At 34.1% G+C, this 11,378-nt stretch overlaps 1 long non-coding RNA gene across 1 annotated transcript; it reads right to left on the bottom strand.

The window, feature by feature from the left end:
* Nucleotides 1-6,178: 6,178 nt before the first annotated feature.
* Nucleotides 6,179-10,779, bottom strand: LOC145307560 (uncharacterized). The gene is made up of 3 exons (XR_013875509.1): nucleotides 10,089-10,779; nucleotides 8,061-8,115; nucleotides 6,179-6,301 (listed from the first exon to the last, which is right to left on the bottom strand). It is a non-coding gene; the product is annotated as an uncharacterized LOC145307560 (long non-coding RNA).
* Between the last annotated feature and the right edge of the window lie 599 nt (nucleotides 10,780-11,378).

The following is an 11,378-nucleotide window of genomic DNA, read 5'->3' as shown; positions in this document are numbered from 1 at the left end:
TAGAAAGTTTTAGCAATCTTCCAAAGAAGATTAGGTTTTTAATGTTTTTAGATTTTAAAAAAATCTTCCAACAAAAATTTTAAAAATCTTCGAATTTAATTTTCAATGATTTAAAATTTTTTCAACGATTTCAAAAAAAATGAGAGTAAAAAATATGTATAAAAATATCATTTTACCAAACATTTTGGGAATTTTAATAAAAAGTTTATAAAAAATGAATTTTTGGTACAATTTCTTTTTTAAAGCCTTACAAAAAAGTTTTAAAAATCACATATAATTTTTTGGTAGATTATTCTTTGTATTTTGAATATAAGTAATTATTAACCCACAAAAAAACCTTTTTTTCCCCCCAAATAAACGTGAAAAAGTACTTTAATATGCATTAAATAATTGTTATATTATTATCAGTGAATTATGTATAAATAATGCAATAAATTTGTATAGTAAGGATAATTTGTACTTTTTTTAATTTTTTAACAAGGATGACAACATCCATAAGTAGCGAAGCATTTGAGTATAAAATCGAGGATAGTAGATGTACTCTCCAACTTCTTCTAAACTCTGCCAACACACAACGAGGGGGCCTAGCATATTTCCACACTCTGCCCAGTAAGGTGCTTAAATTGATTGTAGTGTAATAAAGAGGCAAATTTACTAAAATGTTACTTAAAAGTGAGTATTTGACAAGGATGCAAAACTAAAAAAATAGTTATGTTTGAAAATATATTTTTTCCAAAATCGAATTAATTACCTAAAAGAAGAGGTATTATTAGATTAGTCACTTTATTATACCTACATCGATTTAAAATCGTACTGCTGTAACTGTGGTAGGGTGAAGCGGTTCAACCCTACTGAGCGAGTTCGGTCAAAAGAGCCCCTAGCCTTAAGGATTCTATCAATAAAGAACTACAAGTAGTTACTGTTTGAATGTTATATTTGAACTGAATATATACAACAAGTTAATAGCTTTATATACAAACAGATTACCATAATGGGTTAGGTAGAAAATGGGTGTGGAGAAGATGGGGGAACCTCAGCCAGGTGAATAGTAGGTGGGTAGGCTCCGGTAGGGGGTAAGGTAGACGTCCCCCGGAAAAGGGTAGGTTACTGGAACATGCAGGGGGGAGGGGGAACTCCCTCCCCATATCAGCGGGTGATAAGTTGACCGCTTTCTTTGATGGTCAAACAATGGCAGAATGGGTTGGCTAGAATTGTGATAAGGAGGGGATTAACGTCTGAGAGTTATCGGCAGTCCCGGAGCATAGCATGCTCTAGGAACGACAATCTGTCTGTCCGACTACCACATAACCATCATATACAAATAAAAAAACATAGTATATTTTCAACCAATATATGAGACAACTTTTATTATTAGGTGGCTCAATTTGAAATGATTTTAGATTCAAATAATTGTTTTTTGAGACGGTATGTTATTATTGAATTTAGAATTATCAAAATAGTTGGTCTGCCTAAACTGATTATGTAATTCCAAATGTATGGTATAGAACATTACCATAAAGGTCGAGAAATTAAACATATTTAGCAATTAGAAGAAAGAATCATGATTATTGTCGTTATTTATTATAAGATTTTATGTTTAGCCTTAGTAAATAGATAAAACATGTTTAAAGCTAACTCTTGTAATGATAAAGTTAAAGACAGTTAATTTATGGGAGTGGATACAAAACCAAACAAACAAAACCGCGACAGGGACAAAACCGCGACATAACAAAACCGCGACAGTGACAAAACCGCGACAATAACAGAAATATAACTATGTAGGATTTTTTTTGTAGAAATACATGGCCGCAGCGCTCGGCCCCCTGGCCTGCCTAGCTGCGGACGCTCGGCCCCCTTGCCCATAACCTAACCTAACCTAAATATTGTAAAAAAAATATTAAAAATTTGAAAAAAATCTACCAACCACTTTTTGTAAAATCCACGAAATTCTAAATTATAAATAAGTTAATGTACATTAAACATTCAAACATATAGGTTATGTTATAGGCAAGGGGGCCGAGCGCCCGCGGCTAGGCAGGCCAGGGGGCCGAGCGCTGCGGCCATGTATTTCTACAAAAAAAATCCTACATAGTTATATTTCTGTTATTGTCGCGGTTTTGTCACTGTCGCGGTTTTGTTATGTCGCGGTTTTGTCCCTGTCGCGGTTTTGTTTGTCGCGGTTTTGTATCCCCTCCAATTTATGCACTTATTAATAATATTTATTTTAAAATACAAACAATAAAATGTACTTATTCAGTAAATATTAAATATTACATATTAAGTTTTTTTTTTAAATAGGATTGAACAAAAAGTGTATTAAATAGTTGCTATTAAGAAGATAATGAAATAAGTTGGCAGTATGTGATTGATTTTATAAATACAATCACTAAACTTTTTAAAATGACACATACTTTTATCTAAAATAAACTTTTATACAACAAAAAAAATAATGAAAATTGACCAAGATCTGAAAATAATGCTCAGCAATTTTTGAACATTTTTGACAGAAGATAATATGTTATTAGCATAATTTATTGAATTATTTCACGAAAAAAAATAATATTTAAGAAATGCATACCTAGTAAAAAACATTACATTGTTTTCTTAAGGCCTATTGCTGTATTGAATATTATAGAAAGCTACAATTCCTAATGCTTTAATAGTTATTTCTCGCATCGTATTATAAACGGCTTAAAGTACGAAGGCACCGGCTAAAGAAACTAATTTTAATCTTATGATTGTACATTTCTATATTCGTAAAAAGCTGGATATAATTCGGTGCTAGACATAGTTTTTTCGTATGGATGAGAACCGGTTCCTATCCACCAGATTCGAATGAATACGAGAATGTATTTTAATTGTCATTTTTTTATGAATACTGAAAACCAGTGGTTAACTATAGTTTTAGTCAAATTATTAATCATTATTTAATAGATTGTACTTTTTCGACTTTGTTTCTTTTAGTTTTGTCATAGAAATTATATTTCATGGCAAAAATAATGATACCTTTTTTAGGCATTTGATTAATTAAGTCGATATATTGATCGTTGGTTTTAGATGAAAATGTTTTATCTTTAATTAAGAAATTCTTATTTTTTGGTGTCTAGTGAAAACTTTGCGGTTATTTTCATTAAACGTAATTGATGTATTGTACAAACCTAATCAATCGCATCATATTATAAAATGTACAATTGTGATTGTACATTTTTTTATTCGTAGAAAGCTGGATATAATACGATGCTAGACATAGTTTTTTCGTATGGATGAGAACAGGTTCCTATCCACCGGATTCGAATGAATACGAGAAACAATGTTAACCTTATTGCATATGATTCTTAAAAGCGAAGCTTTTCTATAATTAGGGTCGGTCCGTCCGTCCGTATGTACGTCCGTCCGTCCGTCCGTAACGGATAGCTTTTTTCGCTAATTTAGGCATGTTAGAATTGTCCTATTGATTTCAAACTTTGCATGGTGATTCCTGTAGTAGTTAAGTACGATTTAGAAAGCGTAGCAACTCTATAATCATTACCAGAATGTCCATACGTCCATTTTAAACATGTTTTTTTTTTACTTTTTTAACAACAAATTTTTATGTGATCTAATTATCCGATTGATCTGATTTTTGGTATACTGATTCCTGGGACAATAAAGTACAATATTATAAGTGAAGCAACTCTATGATTAAGTCCTAAATATGTAAGTATGTCCATAAACATTATTCTGTATCAAGCAGTCTTTCAACAATTTTACTTACAATTTTGCTTCGACATTTATACATTTATATTCTGATTATTCAGTTCTGACACTATACAAGTGTTAGTGTCCGTTTGTCCTACCGTTTCAGTGCTTCGATTTTATGGATGTTGTCATCCTTGTTTGTAGAAAATTTTGGACCAACCAATTCTATTTTGATAAGTTTCCAAAGTTGTCTCGAAAAAAAAAGCCTAAGCTCAACCAAAAATATGGCAATCACTTTGAAGAACAAAGATTAAAGCACGTATACGGGTTCAAATAATTGTCTTGGCTGCCGAGCCCTGTTATGTTGATAAAAGAGTATATATAAGGGGGGGGGGGTTTAATGCAACCATCTCGTAATCAGTGAGCAAATGGCACTTAGAATTTTGCATGAGTAATCCTTGGTAGGTCTATTTTCCCTAAATTGAACAAAAAGTTGGAAGAGTAACGGCTAACGGCTGGCGGCTCAGCAGTTTAGCCATTTTTAAAACTATATTCAAGGGAAATCATCACGAAACCTATCTCCACATAATACTCTATGCTGCTCCAAAACGTTTTCAAACGGTTCTAGCCGCTAGTTGCTGGTACTACATAGAAATCTAAAAATGTTTTTTTGTATCAATTTACATGATTTAAAGCAAAAATATGTTTCAAAAAGTTGATTCCTACATAATTTATGGCAGATTTGCCCTAAAAATAGCCAAAAAAAGGGCTAAATGGCTGAGCCGTTAGCCGTTACTTTTTCAACTTTTTGTTCGATATAGGGAAAATAGACCTACCAAGGATTACTCATTAAACCCCCCCCCCCCTTAAATCACAAACGTAACTGTCCAAAAGACATACTTTAGTTATAGAGTAGCTACGATACTAAAATAAATAACTAAAATTAAAAAATAATTATTTCTATTGAAGTATAAAAAATATAATTTGTATTATTAAAGTTACTTAAACTAAGATAAAACAAAAATCTGGGTAATTATATTTTGTATCAAATGTTTTGTTAATATCTTAAATAAAAAAAATATTGGATCTACTGCAGTTCACGGTAAAATATTGCTGGTAACGAATATTGCCAAAAATCTATGAATTTTAAAGGCTGCTAGCTGCCAAACGGCTGAATGTACAGATCATACCCGCACACCATTTTAAGTGGTATAAGAAGGCCTACAAATAATCTGGAATAGCCAAGATCCAATGATGCACAGAGAAAGCTTCACTGAAGAAAAAACGCGTAAAATAGGCATTTTTCGCGCATTTCTCTGCACTGCGAGAAAATTATGCATTATTGATTTATGGCTATTCCAGATTATTTGTAGGCCTTCTTATGCTGCTTAAAACAGTGTGTGGTCATGATCTGTACGTTCAGCCGTTTGGCAGCTAGCAGCCTTTAAAATTCATAGAATTTTGGCAATATTCGTTACCAGCAATATTTTACCGTGAACTGCAGTAGATCCAAAATATTTAATATAAAAAAGGCTTGATTTTACGTAAGCAAGTGTTGTAGCTGCTTTTTCAAATACCCTGTGATTAGTAAAGTGAGGTAGAACTTTTATATTATCAGTCTGATTTACAAAATTGTAGATATTTTTAATTTGAAAAATATTCTTTTTATAATGATAAAAATTGATTGGTTATTGGGTTCAGAATCATCAGAATATTTGAAGGACCAAATCGGTGGATGGTTTCAGGAATAGGTAAAACCAACAATTTATTAATTCATCCAAAAAATATTTCGGATTTTCAGGTGTCTTTTGGAGGTCCCCAAAATCAAATGAATTAACAAAATATTTTTTTTCAATTATTGGTTATAGCTGGTTATTCTGTTGTTCACGTCACATATCTCCAACAAAAATTGAGGTTTCCTGTAAATACAATTAAATAAATGGATAAATTTTAAAAAACGTTTTGCTTTTATCAACAACAAAAAACTGTTGGGCAGTCACGCCTGGGTTAGGGCATTGCAGGGTTGGTGCCTTTTGCAATGGTTAGGCAAGGAGCTTTACAAAGTGTTCTAAAATTTGTGATGTTTTACGTCATTAAAATGATGGGTAGGAGAAGAAGTGGGGAAAGGAAACCACTTAAAAAGAGATGGATATAATGACGTCACACGGCTCATTTTTTAAGACACTTTGAAAAGCTTCTTGAAAAGGCATAGACAAAAAAAACTTTTTCAGTTTTAAAAAAAGTTAATGGGGGATGGGGGGATTCATTGATCGATTTGTGTTTTTTTATACATTTTTACTAGGGTTGGGCCGGATACCGGATATCCGGCTGATTTTTAATGCCGGATATCCGGTTCCAGCCAGATATCTGGCCAACGTTCGATATCCAGCAAATTACCGGATATCCGGTGTCAAAAATCAGCCGGATATCATTTAACCGGATAGTTTTAATATCCGGTATCCGGCCGGGTATTGAAAATGACCGGATATCCGGCCCAACCCTAATTTTTACTAATATCATCCATATATTTATATTCCTGAGCATGGCGATTGATGTCGCCCTCAACAGTCTCCAAGCCCTGCAGCTCAGACAGGTATTCCTTCTCTCTCAAGGGCTCCACACGCTAAAAAAAAACAAGGATGACAACATCCATAAAAGCGAAGCACTGAAACGGTAGGACAAACGGACATTAACACTTGTATAGTGTCTGAACTGAATAATCAGAATATACAGTGTGTTTTTTTTTTGAGCACTTTTTTGAAAGCAATTTTACCCCACTTATAGTTATCAGAATTTAATGATTAATGGCTTATTTTCTTCGTTTTTTAAGGGAAATTATGAAACAACAAAAAAAATTACAGTTTTTGTTGAAAAAGTACAGTAAAGTTGAAAATTAAAAACTTAGGTGTCAACATCTAAAAATGGTTTTAGCGCATTTTTCTTATGCTCAAATAATCAACCTTTTGCAAGAATGGCTGCTAAACACTTCAAAGTTGAGATATAGAGCTAAAAATGTATACAGATACTATTAGGGACATGTACTAGAACATATCAAAGTTTGAAGGTCATATCTCAACCAGGGAGGGAGTACTGGCCCCCCAAAGTCGACTACAGAAAATCCATTTTTTTAAGAAAAATGCGCTAAAACCATTTTTATATGTTGACACCTAAGTTTTTAATTTTCAACTTTACTGTACTTTTTCAACAAAAACTGTAATTTTTTTTGTTGTTTCATAATTTCCCTTTAAAAACTAAGAAGATAAGCCATTAATCATTAAATTCTGATAACTATAAGTGGGGTAAAATTGCTTTCAAAAAAGTGCTCATAAAAAAAAACACACTGTAAAAGTATTGAAAGAGTCGAATCAAAATTGTAAGTAAATTTGTTGAAAAACTGCTTGATACTGGATAATGTTTTGGACATACTTACATTTTTAGGACTTGATTATAGAGTTGCTTTGGTTATACTATTGTTCTTTGTTGTCCCAGGAATCAATATACCAAAAATCAGATCAAACGGATAATAAGATCACATAAAAATTTGTTGTTAAAAAAGTAGAAAAATCAACATGTTTAAAATGGACATACGGACATTCTGGTAATGATTATAGAGTTGCTACGCTTTCTAAATCGCACCTAACTACTACAGGAATCATCATGCAAAGTTTGAAATCGATAGGACAATTCTAACATGCCTAAATTAACGAACAAAAGCTATCTATCTCGGACGTACGTACGGACCGACCCTAATTATAGAAAAGCTTCGCTTTTAATAATAGAATGAACAAAAGAAAAATCATATAATTTCAAGTTGATATAAGGGGAGGGTGATTACACCCCCCCCCCCCCCCCTTCAATGAAAATGGGTTGTGAGGAAGAGGCTTTTTAACCGTAGACACTAAGATATATAAGTTTTCCGGAATTTTAATGTTAGGGGGAGATTTGAAATCTGCATCAAATTTTGAGGACTTTTTATAAAATTCGTTTTTTGTATAATTCTTTATCTAAAAGCGGAAATGCATTTTAAGTTAATTAATTTTGACCAATAGGATAGGTGGATTTTAAACTACCTGCGCTCTAATTGGTTGAATGATGTACGCCATCCAATCAGAGCGCAGATTTTTTAAATCCACCAATCACAGATGCCAAAATTAATTAACTTAAATTTTCCAAGGTTTAGGGGTAAGACAATGGACAATAAATTGATTAGCAATCCCATTGATGATAAACTAAATTACTATAGACTAAAAGTATTGGCTGAAAAGTTTAGACACTCAACTTAATGAACCAACTAATTAAAATTTTATATAAGCATCCAAAGTTATTGAGGTATTAAATAGATAAATTTGACTATAATACTTTAAAAACTTTATAAATCTTACCCTGAGATTGGTTTCCAGGTAACCGTGATTATATAGCATCACACAGCACTGACGCCTACAATAATATAAGATTAGCAGCTACGCTCCGAGAGGGGCACTTAGGAGAAGTGAGGGAGGCAGTCGACACATCTTTTTTATTTTTAAGTAAAAAAAATTTGGGGGGTCTTGTTTTCTAGAAGCGATTTATCTTTGGAGGGTGGAGGTACCCGCCTCTAAAATTATCATAAACCATCCTTGGACTAAAGAAGCTTCACTGTAATGGAGAACTAAATCGGTTCAGCTGTAAGTGAGATCCTAATCTACAGACGTCCAGGTACGCTTATAAAAGGATACTAGTGGCTTTTTTAAAAATATAAAATATTCGGGGGGCGGGGGGTTTAATTGTCCCACACCTACGAAATAGCTTTAAACAACACAGGACCATTCCCTCGTGAGTAAAGTCCAATCGGTTCAGCGGTTACCTAGATCTTAAGCTTGAGACGGACAGAAAGACATTGTTCTACTTTGTATTATAGATAAATTTGTCGCTGGTTTTACTCCTTATGGACAAACAAACATTAACACTTGTAGAGTGTCAGAACTGAATAATCAGAATAAAAATGTACGACTTGCTTATAACATTGTACTTTGTTGTCCTAGGAATCAGTATTTAAAAAACCAGATCAATCAGAGAATTATAACACATAACTACATGAAATCGATTGGATAATTCTAACATGCCTAAATTGCGTAAAAAGCTATTCGTTCCAGGCGGACGGACCGACCGTAATTAAAGAAAGGCCTCGCTTTTAATATATTATATAACTAGCGGCTACGCCCCTAGAGGCCTCTAGTGGCACTTTTAATGTTTTTTTTTATTTAAAATATCTAATTAGAGAAATAATTGATTTATGTTTCGTTAAAGTCTCTTTTTCGGGAGGGTTAATTTTTTTCTAGGGGCGATTTCTCTTGGAAAGGTTGGTGGTACCCTCCCCCAAAATAGTTATAAACCTTCCCGGGACCTATGAGAAGCTACCCTGTTAAGGAGAACCCGATCGGTTCAGCGGTTAGCGAGATCCTACGGTACAAACACACAGACAAACACACAGACACACAGACATCCTGTTACTTTAGTATAAGGATTTCATTTCACAACCCACCACCCATACAAAGTTTTTCAGCTGCCATCAAATGTAAAAAGCTAAATATTTTTTTTGTGTGGATTTCTCTAAAGGATAAATATGAGCTCACATTGTCCGTCCGGCTGTAAATAGCATTAAACAAGCAATCTTCATCTGCAAAAGGAAAATATTTTAATGTCCGCTGGATTTCATCCGGTTCTCAGCCAATTTTCCACGAAAATTAAAATAAAAATTTAAAACAATTTTAATCTTATGATTTTTCATTATATAATCCGCGACAAGCTGCTAATTCTATGCTTCGCAAATTATGGATACTGTGATGGTTGTGTCTACCAAGTATCTATCTATCCAAATATTTTTTCCAGTATGGCTTCAAAACCGATTAATATCCGCTGGATTAGAAACGGTTTCCAGCCATCATGCATAGCATCGTGTTACAGAAAATTTTCCATTAATATTGAAATATCTATAATACAAAGTAGAACGATGTCTGTCTGTTTGTTTGTTTGTTTGTCTGTCTGTCTGTTTGTAACGAAGGATCTCGCTTACCGCTGAACCGATCGGGTTCTCCTTAACAGGGTAGCTTCTCATAAGTCCCGGGAAGGTTTATAACTATTTTGGGGGAGGGTACCACCACCCTATCAGGAGAAATCGCCCCTAGAAAAAAATTACCCCTCCCGATAAAGAGACTCCAACGAAACATAAACCAATTATTTCTGTAATTAGATATTTAAAATAGAAAAAAAACATTCAAAGTGCCACTAGAGGCCTCTAGGGGCGTAGCCGCTAGTAAATCATAAAGTTAATACTAGTTTTGTTAGTCTGGGTATTGATTTTAATCTTTTAATTTTTCATTCTACTATCCGCGGAAACTGTCTATAATACGATGCAATATAATTAACTATACTTGTCTTCATGATTAAGACTATCAGCTGCCGCCATCAAAGCGGCTTTAATTCTCTCCATGCGGTCCAGATCAGCGTCAAAACGCGCCTTGAGGGTAGCATACTCGTGGTCTTGCATCCTAAAAATAATTTGTTTATATAATACAAATGTACTATCTAAAAATATTACACATTATATGTTATACTAGCGGCTACGCCCCTAGAGGCCTCTAGTGGCACTTTAAATGTTTTTGTTTGTTTTTTATGTACGATACCTCTTTATTTGACGTTGAAATCTCCCATAAATTAAAAAAATTTCGATTTTTTTGTCATTTCTCTTGGGAGGGTGGTGGTACCCTCCCCCAAAATAGTTATAAACCTTCCCGGGACCTATTAGAAGGTACCCTGTTAAGGAGAACCCGATCGGTTCAGCGGTTAGCGAGATCCTTTGGTACAAACACACAGACGCACAAACACGCAAACACACAGACATCCTGTTACTTTAGTATAAGGATATGTACTAGAGGCTACGCCCAAAGAGATCCCAAGGAGCACTTTAGGTATGGGGGGGATAAGTCGACCGTCCACTTTAAATATTTCAATTTTAGGCCTCTAGGAGCACTTGAGGTGGGGGTATAAGTTGACACTCGATTTTATTTTTTTCATTTATTGCAGGGATGATTTCTATATGGATGGGAGTGGTTCCCCCTCCCCCCCCCCTCAAATAATTATAAACCTTTCCAGGACCTATGAGAAGCTACAATGTAAAGGAGAATCGTGTTGGTTCAGCGAGTACAGAGATCATTTGGTACACACAGACATAAAGGCAGACACATTACAATTTTTATTTTTAATCCCGGATATTTGATTATCCGGCGAATTATCCGATAATTTGCCAGATATCCGGCCATTTTCAATAACAAGCCGGATACCGGATATCCGGCCCAACCCAACTATCTAGCACATCCTTCTTTATTATGTTGTCATTGCATTGTTCATTGAAAGTCACTTTACATAATACTTTAATATCCTCCTACAAAAGTAATAGGATCTGTGTCTGCCTTTATGACACATTACAATCTTTCCCGATTTTGTATTACTTTTGCGGAACATGATTCCAGTTACGTCATATTTTTCTTTCCCAAAAAAGGGAAGGGGGGAAGAAAATCTCTTCAAAAGAGATGGGGAAAACCCCCTTTTCTCCCATCTCTTTTTTTCTTCCCCCCTTCCCTTTTTTTCTTCCCCCCTTCACTCTTTCGGAAAAGAAAAATATGACGTAACTGGAATCATGTTCCGCAAAAGTAATACAAAAT

The sequence above is a fragment of the Acartia tonsa genome, chromosome 15 (genome assembly GCF_053477335.1).
Source record: "Acartia tonsa isolate MP-2025a chromosome 15, ASM5347733v1, whole genome shotgun sequence".
Classification (NCBI taxonomy): domain Eukaryota; kingdom Metazoa; phylum Arthropoda; class Copepoda; order Calanoida; family Acartiidae; genus Acartia; species Acartia tonsa.
This window is presented reverse-complemented; position numbering and strand designations above follow the sequence as displayed.